The 18,825-nt window shown below is 35.6% G+C and overlaps 1 protein-coding gene across 8 annotated transcripts in view; it reads left to right on the top strand.

The window, feature by feature from the left end:
- LOC138140268 (lachesin-like) overlaps positions 1-18,825 on the top strand; it is a 97,433-nt gene that overhangs the window by 15,693 nt on the left and 62,915 nt on the right. For 7 of the 8 annotated variants that reach the window (XM_069061168.1, XM_069061166.1, XM_069061164.1 and 4 more), the window contains exon 3: positions 6,441-6,471. The gene's annotated coding sequence lies outside the window, so the exon portion shown is untranslated. Of the gene's footprint in view, positions 1-2,193; positions 2,282-6,440; positions 6,472-18,825 lie in introns of those variants that run through there. The other variant, XM_069061162.1, reaches the window with a different exon arrangement.

Here is an 18,825-nt window from a genome sequence, read left to right as displayed (position 1 = left end):
ACACTAATGTTTACTATTTTTTGTTAAAACATTTACACATTATTTAGAGAAAACATTTAGTGTTATACATTTTTATCTGATTGCTGAAATGCTGAAATTTAAAACGAAAATCAGTTGAATTTTTATTTTCTAAATTAATTTTTTCAATAGTGAAGTCAACGAACATTTCATCCCAGTATGTCAGTATTATGTATTACGTAGTCTGTCTAGATGTACGATTTTCAACCAGAATTGATCTGAATTAGAACATATGTACATCTATGCATTTTTTGACTTTCTCAAATTTGGAATTTTTTCAAGACCTAGCTTTATCTGAAATATACATATGTAATTTGTTATAAAACGAATTTGAAGATTTAGGTAACGTACTACAAAAATGGTGGATGCGCCGCGCTTTCTTTTAATTTAAATTTTCAAACAAAGTAATAATCATGTTAACAATGATAACAAGTTGTTAAATGTTAAGTTGACAACATTCATTTTTTTTTTTTTTTGGTGATTAATTCCTTAAATACCCTTTCAAGTAGACTAGTACCCTATTATCAAAAAGAACACAAATCAAGAGTGCTAAGTACCTCATCTTTTGTTTTATCGAAAAGGCCGTCGTAGATTGACTCATACGCATGTATATGTATATACAGGTGTCCCAAAAATGGCGTACTAACGGTGCACTACGATGTGGAAGAGATTACCGTAAACGTCAGTAAAATGTTAAAAACATTCTGTTTGACTTATTTGTTGATTTGGCGGTCTTTGAAAGTGGGACTTAACAGGTCAATTATTTTGAAATATATGTATGAAATTGTCACGACAGCTACGTCTAATCGTACATATTATCACAAAATACAAGATCACTCACTACCAGTATCCAGTCCTGCATAATAGAGAATTTAGAAGCTTTGGAAATCGAAAAAATTATTTTAAATCCACTACGGTAACATTCCAAGGTAATGATGTACAAATATATCTTTGTTTACACTGTATTACCGTTAATAATAATAATAATAAAAATAATTATTTTTTTTGGCGGAAACACTTTTTCCTATATTTTTTTCATGTATACACATTTAAACATCCTCGATAAGCTAGTAAGTAGTTTGTACGCCAATTTTGGGACATCCCTGTATGTATACTTGCACAGTTGTTTTATTGGTTTCCTACCTCTTGAAAAATCTATTAAAAATTAATCAATTATTAATAATTAATACCTTATCTTCAATGGTAAAATCCATTTTACCACTTATTCTGGGATAATTGTTGCTTACAATTACAGTAAACATCTGTAAACTTTGCCGAAATCAGATAGTTGTTTCTAGGTCAACAACATCAATCGTTGACGTCTCTTTGACATTTCCGCGAAAAATCTGCTTACCAGTGGCGTCGCGTTTGGTAGTAGAGCTGGTAAATTACCCATTCTTACGAATGTAAATTGTTGCTCTTGATTATTTTATACATTTTTTCCATTATCAGATAATAATAATTAAATCCACAATTACAATTCCAACGTCTAAAATTCCTGAGGTATTTTAAATTGAGTTCATTTGAGTATCTCTTCTTGGATGTCAAAATTTGTAATTTGAGCACTCGAGTGATGAAGATTTCAGAAAATTTCGGTTGTTTTTGTTACCTTTGGGGCCAGCCGTTTAGTCGTTTTCCTATTTCGACAAAAGAACATAAGTTTGTAGGATGGATATTAGCGAATCCTCGCATAGAGTTGTAAGTAGGTACGTCGGAGTGGACCTGGCAGCGATTCCCGTGGAGGAATCGGTCGGTTGATCATCTCACATCACTGAAATCCGTATTCGGCATGTTGGTAACAAATTCCAGGATCCGTTCGCAATCGAACAGTTCGTTGTAGGTCATCTCGAACCGTGCCGGTCTCAACTGGTGTAATGAAACAGTAACCGCGACTTATAACTTTGTTTTCCATGTGGCCGAGCCCTGTGATCTGGACTCAAAACACAACCCTGTTGTGTGCTTTGATGAAATTGCATTCCTGTGCAGATTTCCGTAAGGGAGCATCCCTCCAGCCGCTCTGCAAGAGCAACAGTTACTTCACTCCTCGTCGCATTTGTTTCAGTGTTTGGGGGCGTGGTGAAACGCCGCTCCCACAGGCTCGATGCCCGGCTCGGTGGCGGTCGCGGGCCTTCGAGCAAAGGCACGCGGTGCCCTTTCAGTACATGACCAGTGTTTGTGCTGCGAGCAGCGGACGTTCGCCGGCGACGGGTTCGAGCGCAACTCCACGTCAACTCCGGCAAACTTTCGACGGCGGCATTCCTAGGTACGATGCATTCAAAACCGCACGTGCTTCACGCCGCTCCTTCGACGAGTGGAGTTTTGTTTGTATCCGAGCGAATTTGTATGTATCAGGCGTGAAAGAGTGCGATCGAAACAATTATACGTTTGTTGGCGTGATAAAGGACGATTTGTTAGGTTTAAGGACGACTCTTCGACGGCACTTATCTATTAAAACGGCGACTTCGGCCGTGACCACTTGAGGCGGCTAATCGTGAAAAATGTTTTAATTATACATTTTAATCAAATTTCGAAATTTCGACGAAATTTGCGAGGCGTAATCGTCCGAACTAATAATAAATCAACATTTTTATAGTCGGGCTTTTATTAAAAGCCATTAGTTTAGGGGTGGCGGTGGCGGCGCGAGCGCCGCATACGATCGCTCACTTTATAAAAGCTTTATCTGTAGTGCTGCAAGTCGATCGTAAGTGTTCACACTTACTTTCGCAATACACAATCATTGAAAGTTTGATGAGAGAGAGTAGGCACGGGCGGCGTCGGCGGCGCACGGTGCTTCGATGAAACATCATGAATGACAAATATCCTTTAATTCCCGCCTGATAGCGGGGCGCTCTTTTATTTTTAAACGTGTTATTAAAACGTTTCCCTACAGGATGTGCTTCGTGCGCATAGCGGAATGTGGCCGGGCGTCGGGGCGTGCAATCAACACGCTCGTCCATCTTATCGCCAATAACGTATTCCTTTATACGGCTTACGGCATCGCTACTCTTCAGTCGTTAAATTGATTTCTTGTATGCGCGGTTCTGTGCTGTCGGCCGGTCGCGGTTCGCCAGACGAGACTCACCCTTAACACTCGCCCCGACATTAATTTCCCTTGCATGTCTTCTCGGCTACAAACACATGCGCGCATCGCTATTTCCCTGCGTTCGGACGCTAATTTTATTTAACTGTCGATGAATCGCGCTCCAACAGACGCAGATCCATCACCCACAACACCCCGGAAGAAGTCGCTCCCGATCAGGATTAATCAGGACGAGGCGGACGCTGTTTCAATGATGCATTGCACGTTAGATGCAATCATAACACCGCGGACAGATGCACGCTGGGACCCGATCACGAAACCGTCACAAATCAACGAAATCTAACAAACTTATCGTTCTACCTTTTACACTACCAACAAAAATAATAATCGTTCACCTCTGATGTCTCGAAGAACTCTTGCTTAGTGTTGACTCTCGACGACACTTGCTTGCTGCAAGCGAAACGCTGAACATTTTTATTTCTGATCGTTTGGAATTTTTCGAGTCTAATATAAACTAGTCTGATAAATAGTGGAAGTGGAGTGGTGTATGTTAAATGCACTTATTGGCATCTTTAATCGTTCTTTCTACTGGTGGGCAAGAGAAAAGTAATTTTTTTAGAAACCTACAAAAGATTGTGGTGATAAATTACAAAATAAAAAATAACACAATGTGGTAAATTACAGCAATATTTACCATGCGATCGTGAGTAACACAAATTTTGCCAACTATTTTTTGTTTACCGAAGAAATAATACAACAAATGAATTTAATAATTTGACAGTTTTGATTGTATTCATTTTTTTATTTAGTCTTACAATCTCGTAGAAAATAATTAACAGTATAGAATACCTTACAAAAATATTTTTTAAATTCTGCCCAAATACGTGATTTTATTTTATTATAATGATGTTTTCAAATATTTGTTAACCTATTCAGCTCTTGGGAACTTCTTAATGTTTTTAACGATAAAAGTGAAATTTTATATCTTACGTCGTGATCGTTTATGCTTTCTGAGAATGTATAAAGATTGTTATCAAAATATCCTTTTAAAAGTATAAGAACAGCATGGTCGTAATAATAACAGTAATTTAATTATTAGCAGAGATTATATTATAATAAACACAACAAAGATGGTGGATGCGCCGGGATAATTTTTTAATATTTATCCATAGATTTTCGGTTGATACTTTTTCACTAACAGATAAGAAGAAGGTAAGATACATTTTGCTTTCTTTTCTTAGTTATTCAGAATGAAATTCAATTAGCATTGTTATTACTTACGATATTTATATAAAACAAATTTGGTGATTGACCTGATAAAAAATGTGTCAATAATTTTTTTTAATTGTATAATTAATATACAGGGTGTTTGATGTTTAAGGTAACAAACTTTCCTGAGATGTAGAGCTAGGTTAAATGAACAACTTTTCTTATTGACATTTTTTTCAATTTGCATTTTTTCATTTTGCTGAGCTAAATTCTGTTTGAGAGCCACTGTTCGTATCTATAAACACGTACATAATTATTAATACCAAGCTAATAAAGATTTCTAAAGGAAAATGCGTTAGGTGCCACCTTCATAATTTTGACATCCGCTGAATCTCAAACAATAATTCTTCAAATTGAAAAAATGATTACTAGAAAATTATAACACATATAAAAATATTTTACTAGAATAAAAGTTTTATTTTGTCCAGTTCTTTACACAGGAGAAGTTTGTTATCTTATACCCCAAATACCCTGTACAGTACAACTTTTAAATTTATTTGATATCGAGCAGCTGCAATTTAGGTTTTAATATTAAGACATTAATTTTTATAGAAGAAATCAGCTCTCGCCGCTCATACTGCAGGGATCTGTCTTAGCGCAAGACTTATTTTTGTATTAGAAATCAACATCGCACGTAGGAAGAAGAGAATGATAAAATAAATGTTGTTTGCTTTTCACATTTATGTGAAAATGAGACTAATATAAAACATTTCAAACATCTAGAAGAATTTTTAATTGAGTTTAGCCTTTTTCGCATTGGCACCGATCGACGCCTCTCTCATTTGTTGAGTTTAGAAAAAAATTCCTTTTGACGCTAGACATTTATTTGAGCGAGCTCTTGAGCGGCAATTTACATCTCTAAATACTTTTACAAATCAAGAGGACGACCGCATTACTGCGAACGCGGGAAATTTCTTCCTGCAAAAATTAGGTACAGTATTTTTTGTTACGAATAACTCAAAAATATTTAAAAATAAAATTGAAAAAGAAAATAATTTGACATTAGTAACTTTTTTACTATCGGGTTGGTAGCACCTTCCGCCCTGATTACTAGATTATTAAAATTTAAAGCGTCGGTGGTGTCTTCTATGACCACACAACATATTGAACAAATTCTTCCTCTTCACTTGAAAAACAACAATAATTATTATCAGGGCCTTGTTATTACTCTTACCTTTCTGAATTGTATTCTTATTTGTTTTATAATAAAATTACTTATTTATTGTGTTGATGAGAATTAATGTTACAATTGCAAATGTGACGAAACGTCAATTTTGTTTAAAATGAATTAACATTTCTGTCTGTCTACATCATTAAATACCAACTTTACAATACAATGTCCACTAGTTTCTGCTGCAAAATAAAAAGCACCGCGTGCGGGAAATAGTTTTTCCCGCACTCCAAGGACAACGGGGAAATACCGATTTTGAGGCTGTCGTAGGTCAGTCTGGCTACGCATTTACTATTGGGTGGCACATTTCGGCTTTCTATTTCCGAAAATCTTTTTATTTCTCGGTTGTTTCTGTGGACTTGGAACAGAGACATTTTAAAAATTATAAATTTAATCATTACACATTAACATTACGAACCTAAGTGCAGGTGTTTTTCAGGGAAAGGTGTAAATACCTGAAAAACTCGTGTAACTTTACCTTTTTCGCCAACTTTCAAAGGTTTTACTCTGTGAATACCCTGTTCAAAGATTTAGATTGTGTTAATAATTAATCAGGTTTTATGTGTGTTTTAACAGGGGATAATTGATAAAAATTTGTTTTATTTGTTGGAAGACATTAAATTTAACGAAGTGGATTTCCCTTTGAGCTGCAGTTAATACAACAATCTGATCACGAGATTGCAAGATTTATAACCGCATTTAAAATGATTTTAGACAATTCTTTATTCAGTTGGTTTCCCGCTCACCGAGAACTTCTCAACGGTGAATTCTTTATCGAAAACGGAAACAAATATTTATTTGTGCTAGTGCGAGAACTTAGACTTTTTGAGTTATGTGCAAAGAATCGAATGCACCGGTAGGAAAGATTTCAAAACTTTATTTCCTAACAGCAACAAGTTTTAAAGAATTTTTAAATCACATGTTTTTTTTTTGTTGTTTCAGGGAGTCAGCCGAAACAATCCGATGCATCTAAGTAAGTGGTCGGGATTGGTAAATAAGTTATAATATAATAAAACGTGAGTAAGAATGTTTAATAGATTTTGGTCTCAATTGTTAGCGAAGAATTCACAGTTACGACTTCTAAGGAAGCTTGGAGCGCTGTCATAATGGTGGATGCGCCGGGCAAATGAAGCAGGTTGAGTGATCGTATTTATTTAATAAAAGCGAGACTGAGGGGTAAAAATTGTAATATTAATAAATAGTCAATTAAAAATGAAACGTGATGCGTTGACAATTTTTCATTGATTTATTTTGGACGAGTGAATAATTTTGAAAACTGGGTTGTTTAGTTTTGGTTGCGAAGCGAATCGATTGAATAAAATGGTAGTAGTTGAGCGTAAATCATGATTTGATCGATCGAGGGTTGATATTTAGCGGTATCAATTTACTGGAAACTGTCAAAAAAAGCGTTGGAAATTCTGCGCGAGGCCCTAAATGTGGACACCTGGTTCCAACACAACGATATCGAGTAGCATTAACGAAACCGCGTGGTGTTGGAAGATCACAGCGTTTTTTGGTAAAAAAACATAAGTTCATTTAACGCCGAATCTGGTTGAAATATAATGGTATAAAAATTGATAAAACAATGAACGCCAGTTGGTTCATACGATTTTCGTTGGCCATCCAAGTAAGGTTGGAGACATCTGCGTGTGTGCTTAGTAACGGCGGGAAGTAAGCTATTACAGGAAACATGCGGTGGTTTAACGTTAAGAATAAGAGAGCTTGCAAAAAAGTTAGTAATACGCAGGCACCGGCTGTGTTATCGCTTAACTTGTCTTACGGACGTTTATTCCAAATAAATACGAGGATATTTTTAATGTTTTTCATTATCACGTCTCGAAAATTTAAAAATTTAATTAACACTAACCGGTCCCGGTTAATTCGGGTAAAGAGTAATTATTAGATTTCTTTCGTCGACTTTTTCAAAAGCTGGGAAGAAAGCTTGTGCGCTATTAGAGGGACATCATGTAAAAGTTTGCTTCGGTTATTATTCTTGTTGAGTTTTATTTTGTACGGAAGAAACGAAAACGAGCGGAGGTCGAGAGGAGATCGGCGCAACGTCCTGCATAGGTGTAATAATTCAGGTTCAGGTCCAGTCGGGTTCGATTAATCATCGATGATATTAATCGCAAAGAATTTCAGGTCGTGCTAGTCAAACTGTGTGTTTTGTCTAGCATTCTGGCGCTAATGACGAAATGATTGACCGGGAGAGCGCGGCTCTGCCAGTGACAGCGATCATTTTCCGAGTGCTAATGAAGAGTTTTTTGACGGCGAATACAAACTCCCATAGCTCATTGGCGACGTCGACTCATCTGATAGTACACATTATTGCTTATGACAGCTTCCGCACGGTCATTTATAAGCGCAAGGTCAATTAGATTTGCATGTCGCGGCGTCTGGCGGTGTCGATGAGTCGATGGGTGATGGCTGGTGGATGTTGGATGCGGATGGTGGATGGCGTTTGGCACCGCCCGACATGCAAATATCGGTCGCTATTGCTGCTAATTATTCTTCGGCAGTGCAAGTATTGACAGAGCAGCTGCTTGTTTTTATTGGCGTACCGATGGGATTGTAGCGGGCCGCGCAGTCACACCTTCTCCATGTTCCGCCGTTTACATTCCCTGCACGCCGCTCTGAAATTACAAATGGATGCCATTTAATTACATTGTCTTGGCAAGTAGTTATAAAAGTAACGGGCCGGGAGTTAGTTAGTAAACGAGCGAGCGCCTTTTGCAATCTGTAATCAGACTGATTTAGGAACGCGTCTAGAAGTGCCCCTCTCGTTCATATTAAGAGACTGCGTGCTCACTCGCGTCGGTTCTCTGCCTCCTCGCCGATGATGCCCCCCAACCCCGATTTTCATTTTTACGTTTGTGTGAAATTTTTGCTTACTTCGTTGTCGGGTTTCACCATCGCCACTAAAAGTCTCTCGACCGAACTGTTTCATCCGCATTCGAAGACTTACCGTTTAGTCCTCGATTACGCCAGAATCGGCTGTTAATAGGGACCAAGACTACGGCTTGCCCGAATTAGCGACCATCTGCAGACGCACTGCACTGCGACCACGGATTACGCCGCTTTGCTCCATAATACCAACAAACGAATCGCGGATTGAAGTGATATATCAGTCTTACAAATCGTTAGGCGCTATTTTTGCTGACTTCTTTGCTCTCTATTCCCACCACCACGCGACCCACACCCCACGAAATTTTTTCAATTAACGGAAATATCGAACCCCATCACCACAAATTCCACAAATCTGTTCGTCATTGCAGAAATCAAATTCTATTTCATCTAACTTTTATTTGTGATAAACCCTTAATGAGATATTACCGAAAAACAATTCCATGCAATTATGGACAAATGCTCTCCCTCTAGTGATCTTCGACCATATAAAATTAATTAACATTTATTAATACCACCCAACACAAATTATATCGTCCGTTATCCATGCAAATCAAATATTTAATAATATTTAAAATATTTATAGATTACTAATTTGGTGGATGTGCCTGTTAATTAGGTTTTTTAAAGTTTATATATGAATTGTTTATACAGAGTGTCTTAAAAATGGCGCCCAATCTCTTGAGGGGTTAAACTATTTGAAGAGTTGAGTTCAATTTTGTTGTAATTTTTTTTCCTTTGGCTAGTTTCAAGTTATACACATTTTAATATAAGCAAACTTGGCAACATCGGTTGGTATGCACAATCAACCAAACCAATTCTCCTTTGAGGTCAATGTTGCCACTGTTCTTTTAGCGTATTTTAGTAGGTCATTACTCTAAAAAGAAGGACTTCTGTATTGTTCCACTAGCCAAAGGGGTCTTGGAAAAAGTAAAATTGTAAAGTAATTTATAATTCAGCTGTAAAATTTGGTAATAAAGGAGATACATCTCTTTGAAATCACCATATTTAACAGCAAGTTATACAAAATCTGTTGGTCCGATCAAATTTTGTATTGAGATTTACCTTACCAGACTTCTATTCTTTAAGACCCTTAGGAGATTGGGCGCCATTTTTGAGACACCTGTATATTTTTAATATACAGGGTGTATTAAACACGGCGCATAATATTTATGTCACGCGAATCTACGTTGAATATCAAACAAAAAATTGGAATTAGACTTTGGTTACATGGTAATAATGAAATAAATAATAAAACATTAATGGCATTCCTTGCTACTTTCTGAATTTACTCAAGTTCGAAAAATCTCTCTAACTTGCGATGTTGCAATAGCTTTGAAATTTATGGCATTAATAATGAAATTACAAATAAACCAACAATCAAAATACTAAAATTAGTTATTTTACTTGTTGAATTATGTGTTATTATACCGTGCGATCGAAAATAAAAAAAATCGAGATGGCCATGATTAATACACTTTAGTTGGCAGCACGTAAAAATTTAATTCAAATGACATTACAATGGTAATTGTCATTATTAATTATTGACTATTAAAATTTGCTATTACATTATGTTCACTTTAGAGCAACAGATTTTCATTGTCCAGTGTTTCTTCAGCAATGGAGAAAGGCTTGGTCCTATTCGACACCTCGAGTTTTTGAGGAATTTCAACAAAAGTTTCCGGACTTTCAAGGCACTTTACCAACAACTTGCCCAGAAAGTCTACAAATGCGTAAACATGTTTTTGGAAACAGGTAGCGTTCTGCGCAAAAAAGGCAGTAGATGACCGACAAAAAGATCAGCTGAAAATATTGAAGAGGGTGAACAAAGAATTATTGCAGAGATTAACCCAAGAAACTAACCTATTATTTGGTGCAGTTCAGCTTATCCTTAAAAAAGATTTGCACTTTTTTTTCTATCGTGTGTTTGTTGTCTATGAAATTACCCCTTGACAATAAGAGCCCCCACAACCGACAACAACCTCTCTGGATAATATTGATTGATCGATGATCGTCGGATCTTGGATCGATTTATAAACAAGCGGCGTGCGCGTGCTCCGTGCTCACCGTTGACGTTAAATAAAGGTGCGAGAGTTTTAAATCTCATTGTTTCATTGCACTAGCTGAGGAAATTCTTTTACAACCGACAGCTCACACAAAATTATTTATGAAAATCAAGATTTCAACATTCTCAAAATCACTAACCTAACTTTTAAGACTGACATTTTGGTCAGCGCCTACTCTAATTTTTTTTTCGATCTCACGGTACTAATTAAATGTATCTTGGGATCAACAATTATTTAGATGAAAGAAGCCTTTGAGATTTTGGACGTATGTCCCCAAATCTTCTTGGTTCAGACGTTCAGATGTTCTGGAATGCATGAAATGTTTTTTTGGTTGCATATACCTGTTTCAATTTAAATTTGGAAATTTTTAGCGAAACTGGGACAAACAGGCAAGAGCGCTGCATGTCCATTCTCCGTTATTGAAAAGACTATTACGAAAGTAAGATTCAATGATGAATCTTTCATATTCTGAGGAAAAAGCAATTTTTGTGTTAAAATTTAATTACTAGTGACAGTTGTTTGACGTTTATTAGTTGACTTACTAAAGATGCGAAAAATCTGACACTGTCAAAGTCATAGCCGTCCCTTATCTAAGTAATTGTTGATTGCACGGTATTTCTCCATAACAATCGACGCAAATTTACAAGTTTTACTGTTGATAACTGGAGCGTTAAGGGTACTAGAGTTTTTTTGCTTGTATTTCATCATAGAATCATGTGATGTAAATACAGGTGTCCCAGAATTCGCGCCCAGCCCTTGAAGGGGATGTTCTGGATTAATAACTGATTGATAATCTGCAGAAAAAATGTCCAGGCTTTAACGGTATAAAAACTACAGATAGATTTTATGGTCAATTTGTGAAGTAATTAAAGTTGTAATAACCACTAAGCATTAAAAACCTTACTGAAAAATTATATTCGTTTTTTGACGAAATGTCAGTTTAAAAATATTCATTTTAATACCATTGGTTCTTGCCACCTCCATGTAACATTTGTTCCAAAGCTCGCTCTCTTTTGATAACCAACTCCCCTTCAAACAGCATTCTGATTGGCCAACTTAATCGTCCTCTAGCTCTTAAACCATTGGAGCCTGGACATTTTTTTCTGCAGATTATCACTCAGAAGTTAATCCAGAACACCCCCTTCAAGGGATGGGCGCCAATTTTGTGACACCCTGTATTATGCGCCATTTTTAATACACCCTGTATATTACATGAACATGACAATAATGATGGATGCGTCTGGAGAATTAATTCCCGATTTTTGTGCTTATTCATTCATGTTCCAAAATGTAATATTTTAAAATTGGAAATTTTAATATTTTGCAATAAAATAAAATATACTTTTTCACTAAAAACATTTATCAATTATTTATTATCAATAAACAGGTACCCTCTCAATCGATAATCAATAAATATAAACATGTAGGTATTAATTAAATGTCGTTTAGTGATCAAATTTAAAATTATTTACTCTGTTAATGTTACTGATCTAAATTCACCACTAAAATCAGCAAACAAAAAGGTGTATGCACAAGGATTTAAATTTTTAAAAGTAAATAATTCTCTTTTTGGATTTAGGTATTTAAACATTACTTCAATGACACATTTATAACCTTGAAAACTCTTCAATTTCATTTATTTTTCCTAAATATGGAGTCAATAAAATTTATTTGTATTTTTCATGTCGGCATAAATTTCGTTGTTCTTTATTTAGGTACATGTGTACGCTCTCTAAGCAGATAATTGCATAGTAGACAGAGATAACACTATCCATTATGTTATGAAATTGTCGAGGTTTACGCGCACGCTGGTCCGATTAATGCGTACAAGTTATTAATATTATTGTTACGTAATTGCAGATAATAGTGCCAGTATTAGACAATACCTGTATTATTTAAAAATTAGAATTTTACGGAATGTCGCGTTGTCAATTTGGTAAGACAGTGTCAGACGGTATCTACTTAACCTGTAACTTAATTATTTCCTAATTAGAGATGTAGTAATGTGGAGCTTACAAATTAAGACCTCTCTAATGAGATTAATAGCGATCATTTTGGAGAGAGAGAGATAATTGTGTTTTTTTAAAAATTCAAAATTCTTGAATGCAATTTGTTTCGTTAAGAATGATCGTAAAGTGTGTTGGTTTCAATAAAATAGATAATATTGATGATTTGGGATGGAGGCGGCGTGATTTGCATGCACTGGGATGTCAGAGTGTTAGTCGGACTAGTTCTTGTCGAAGGAATGCAAAGTTGCGGATGGGGTGATGGATTCGGGATTGTTTTAAAAAGTTTGGTGAGGCGGTGTGTTTGACACGTGACGGGTAGAAAAGTGATTGTTAAGCAGCGGCCAATCATTTTGGACGATTTTGCTATGGTAGGCGGCACATCTGCTTATCTAGCTGGAGTCAAAAGTGTCTCCGCTCCTAGCAAGCAATACTGTTTTTCGTTTTGTATGTAACAAGAGATTCTTTAATGGTATGGTAATATATGTGTGCATTGTCGGGCGGCGAGAACGCACGCATTTAAAAGCCATAACGTGAAAGCAGTCGCTACGCTTCGGTCTAGTCCCAGGTGCTGCGTTTTTCCCAAAAACGAATGAATATAAACGCCCAATACAATCAATAAATAGAATATCACCTTATCGTTGTCTTTGGCCCCATCAGTATTCGACACCAGGGTCGACATTGCAAGTCGGCCGACGGGCCGTTCAGTCCTCGAACAAAAGAGCTAAAGAGCCAACTCCCTCGGGACCGACTTGATGAGTACCTCCCGCACAGCTTTTAACTACTCGAGGCCCCATTGCGCGCGGTTACTTCTGGATAACAATACACTCCTGACTTATAAATGTCACTGAAGGGGTTGTATGAATTGATGTCTGAGAATAGAGAAATTAATTTTAGTCGCCTGTTCGGAAATTTGCCAAATACCATTTTGGGATTGCAAGTCAACCCGTTACACTCACCCGTCTTCTCATTACATAATCCAATGTAGCCATTAAGGAGATAAAACATGTTTCCAAATATTATATTGGAGAAAATCGGACGACGGGACGTTGCGACCACACCCTCGCTTGATTGCTCCCAGTTCCCTTTTCTATTAATCAAAATTAACAACTCGTCCGATATTTTATAAGCTCGAACATCTTTCAAACCAAAAATCGATCGACAGCACAGCCTAGGAACAATTGAACACTCGATACTGTGCAAATCTGAAAATTACCCCCAGCAATACTTATGCAGCGTAGATATTACATTTCATATACATTTTTTATTTCGCCGTCTAACCATTATTTAGAGAAGACACAGCACGTATGATAAAAAGATACCTAAATAAAAATGTAACAAGTGATATTTTCTATTTTAAAATGTCACGTTCAAAGCGATACAAAACTATGGAAACAAATATTATTACTACTCATTACAATATAAATATTTATTCTTATAATTACAATTAAAAGATATAAATACTTGTAGGTATGACAAAAATGGTGGATGCGCCGGGACATTTGCCTATTGCACAATGGATTATTTCCAGTGGATTTTAAAACAATGAAACATAAAAATCAAAACAGTACATTTTTAACTTTCACATTTTACGTGCGAAGCAATAAGTAGATTGAAGTGTGGAGATATACAGGGTATTTCACCAGTTATAATGACCCCGATGGAATTGAAAATGCAACCCAGAATACATTTGCACCTGGAAACCTGGATATTGTCCTTGTGTATATCCAGGTTTGCTTTGTAAATATATTGTGGGTTGCATTTTCAATTCCGTCGGGTTCATTATCACCCCTGTATGTATATTAATATTTGAAAATACAATATTAAGCACAACCTATTAATATTTACCTATTTAGTGCGAATACATAAATACACGTATCGAAATTATTAATACATTACATACAGTGCGTTCGTAAAGTTCGGAATAAATTCGATAAAACTGTAAGTATTAATTTCTGAGAAAAATCCTCGAACAGGTCAACTTTGTTTTTAAAAAGTGCATCTTTCTAAGTACTTTACTTATTTTGACAGCTTGTCATCTCCTAATTATGACGTCATCAATAATTTTTTTAAATGGCAATCCCAGTTTTTTCTTCTTTTTCTGATAGGCCTTCGTGCTAGCTAAACGATTAATAAAAAAAATTGATACCTTACATAACAATTTTTTTGAGAAAATGACAAATTTTACTTCAAAAATTTAATTCAATTTTTATTGTAAAATTTGATCTCAAACAAAAACAAACAAACATCTAAGGTTAACAATAAAATTTAACGCAAATGTTGAAATTGCCTCCTGCCAACCATTTAGGACTCACCGACACTTTGTACACTGCGCTCAATAATGTCAGGGCTTATTTGTTCCGTTTCAGCGCAAAATCTCTGTCTCAAATCTTTTAAATTGTTTGGTCTATTAAAATAAACCTTGGATTTTAACTAAACCCTTAAAAAAAATTTAACCTTAAAAATTAAATAAAACTTTTGAAATCAAAATGATCATTTTCTCAAAAAAATTGTTATGTAAGGTACCAATTTTTTTCACTCAACGTTTAGATAGTACGAAGGTCTATCAGAAAGAGAGAAAAAAGTAGGAGATGAAAAGCTGTCAACATAAGTAAAGTACTGAAGAATATGAACTTTTTGAAAACAAAGTTAACGATTTTTCTTAGACATTAATACTTACAGTTTTATCGAATTTATTTCGAATTTTACGAACGCACTGCATGTGATAGAAATCGTGGATGCACCGAAATGATTGTTTTATATTCTTTTTAAATATCTAAACATTATTTAGTGAAAACACAGTAATTGTAGTAGATATGAACATGACAAATAAATACAAAAATAAAAATTTGAAGACATGCTCTTATCTCGTTCTAAATCTATGTTCTAAGCGATGAGTAAATATCCATATATGGCCTGCGGAAATATTTAATGCTTAATGTGTGTGGAGATCCGACGATATGATAGTGATATTATATTTTATATTATCAGCGATGTGAAAAAATGGTGGATGCGTCGGAATAATTATTTCAAATTTTCTAAAAAAATGTGCTTGTGTATTTAACGAATTTAGATTTATTTAAGCAAAGCATTTGTGAGGACGAATTAATTCAATTTGACGATCGATATTTTTAATTTTTTTGGTTAAATGAGTGAAACCTTCTATTGTAGAACATTTTATAAAGAGATTAAAACATGTTGTCTACAACCGGAAGGTGCTTTAATTGGAAAGTATCATTAGTAACTAAATTTTTATCAAATATTGGATATAACACAGTTGCTTTTTTGACAAGCTGAAGCCGAAACAGTGTGTGCTCTACGTCGCAAAAAAGTGATTTTGTATTGATGGAGTGATTTCGGCGATTTTTTTTATAGAACCAACTGTTGTCCGTGTGTTTTTTAACAGCCGAACGTAGCCAAACAAGCATAAATGTAATTGACTGGTTTCAAATAGTAATAATTTGCAAATCAAAGGTCCAAATATTAGTGGAGACAATTTAATGGGACGATAACTTTACGGTAACTCAAGCAAGATTTTAGTGCTTTACAAGTTCTAGATAGCACATGATATACATATCATATAAGTTACGAAACTAGACGTACTAGAGTCTATAGAGTTCATTTTATCAAGCTCAATTAATTTAGGCTCGCGCATTCTCAGATTAACGGTAGTAAATCTATTTAAATTAGATTAGATTTCATTCACTCGATGCATCACTATTTAAAAGCAATTTCTCTTGCTCCGCACCAACGGAACGGCGAATCTTTAAAAAAAAATAAAAGATATGAGTAAAGCGCATTGTTGAATGTGAGTGATAAATTAAGGGCCCTCTACATTTGACAACGACGACAATTCGTAATTTAGGTGTTTCGTTTTTATGTAAATGAGTCTATTGGCGTCATTCGAACGTCCAAACAATCCTTTGTGTTGAAATAAAACTTGGAGCAGGGTTTAGGTGTTTTTTCTTTGTCAAATTTTCGAGTTTTAATTTCGATTTCGGTTTTGAGGAAGACGGTGTGAATAATTTTCGAGTTGTAATAGACAAAAGAAAGTAATTTGTAGAAAATGAAACAAATGGGGTATCTCGCTGGTCTGTCCGGATATTCGTTGTAAAATACCCCGCCCTGGCAGATTCCCTGCTAAGGAACTTAGATGTGCTGCAATTTAAGCTCTATTTCTCTTCCCTACGCGTGACGTTAATCGACTTCTCAGCTTTTGAAGCGGTTGCGGACCGGGGGCGGTTGTTACCTTGAAATAGATATGGTTTGAAATTTTTCCGCGGATGATGGCCAGCCAGTGTCAATAAAAGTTGTGAGCGGAGGACGCGTTTAGAATTTGAGTTTAACAGTTAAACGCAATTCATTAAGTAAATGAAAGGTAGTCGGTGAAACATGAATACATGCACTTAGAAGTTTCAGTCTGTTTTTCTTGAAAATAAAGTGAAAGCGGTAATTTCATTAGCCTACTTCAGCCGGCAACGCTTTCAGAGAATTGACCCGCGCATCAGTCTCGCGATACATTATGCACCTTTATAATCTCATCTGGTTGCTAAGTGCAGAGAGAGAGTTAATATTGTCTTTATGGCCTACAAGAGATTTACGGAGTTACGACTAACTCGCATATTACATTCCGGCCGATTCTGCCAGTGACTCTGTCTTAAGCATACATACATGAGTATCTCGCCTGGAGGTAAAGACGAATAAATCTAATAAATTGTTTGTGCCGGTTACGAAAATGTTATTAAAATTTTCTTTAAAATTTAAATTAACTTTTGTAAACGGAATTGATAGAACAGGGACAGGGTAGATTCTATCTCCGTTTATTTTTGTCAATATCTGACGTTCCCTACGTATTTATGGAAAGTCCCCGGATCCACTGAATTACTTTCACGCTGCTAAAAGATCATTGTTTGGAGCCAATTAAAATTGTTACGCGGCGTATAAGCGAAGTAAGCGTCATTACGAAATGGGTTGGTTAGGCCGGGGCCTGAGGAATTCCAATTAGGAATTTGTCACTTCTTGAACCGCATTAAAACAATGACGATCCGTTACGAAAGAACTCTTCTGCAATAATCACATATTAGCGGTTGCGTGCGGACGAAAGCACGCATCCATACAAACACCCAGGATATCGTGGCATCGCCACTTAGAGCCGTCCCAGCGTGATTTCATTAAGCAATCGCGTGATTAATAAAAGATGTGTTGTCAGATTTGCTGCCTAATAATCGTCGATTTGCTTTAAAGATCGACGATAAACCGCCTATTTATCCTAATCGCTGCCGAGTGATAAAACGCGAAAGCTCACGACGAACAAAAAATTTCACACAATTGCATTTGCTTTGTGGGACATGTCGATGATTTCCAGCCACAGAGAGAACGGAGAAAGGGGAACAATTTCCTTTCGCAATTATTTCATTATTTGAAGGTTTCTGCCGGTTTGTGCCGGCCAAAGTTAGTTACGATAAGAAAAAGGAAAACTGTTTGCTTATAATTTGAAACGCTTTTTTATAATCTCGCGGAAAATTTACTAGTTCACGAGAAAAAATTATCAAAAGAAAAATACCAACCTCATCATTTATTCACAATGACAATTGTAAATCATAATTACTTGCAAAGTAAACCTAAAGTTCAACGAACTAAAACAAATTGTGTGAATACGTCGGAGACGAATGATTAAAAATTAATACGTAATGTTGTAGACAAATAATAATGAACAAAAAATTTAATATTATACAGGGTGTTTTTGAAATGCGTGCACAAAATTTAACCAGTTGCTACTGGCTTCATGTAGAACTCGGAAAAAATATTTAAAAAATTCTAGGTCAAAAAATAAAATGACATTTATTTTTACAGCTACAATTTTTTTAAATTGCTTTTAGTTTTCTACGTTGTCCTACAACCTGGTAGGTAAAATTTCTGCACAATTTAAAAGTACACCCTGTATATCATGTTTTATAAAATGTACGCCATTAACCTATAGGAAATATGCTTTAAAACAAGGAAACCGCATTGGTGTAGGTTTTTCCGAGTTCTACATGAAGCCAGTAGCTCGTGGTTAAAATTTGTGCACCCATTTCAAAAACACCCTGTATTATTTGCAGATTATATGGAGTATTTTAAACGAATGAACAGGATGATTTATAATTCGTGCAGTGCAATTGTTAGAGAATGGTTCATTCGTGGACGTCCTAAAATGAGATACAGATAATTTAAAAGAACTTTCTTTACAATGACATTTTTTCTGAAATGAAAAAATTAACAAGTTATGAATAAACAAGTAAATTAATTTAAAAATTGCGTTACATCTCAAATTATTTATTTTTTAAAGTCTCCATCTAAATACAGGGTGTA

The sequence above is a fragment of the Tenebrio molitor genome, chromosome X (assembly GCF_963966145.1).
Source record: "Tenebrio molitor chromosome X, icTenMoli1.1, whole genome shotgun sequence".
NCBI lineage: Eukaryota > Metazoa > Arthropoda > Insecta > Coleoptera > Tenebrionidae > Tenebrio > Tenebrio molitor.
Note: the sequence above shows the minus strand (reverse complement) of the source record. Positions and strands in the feature narration are given on the sequence as shown.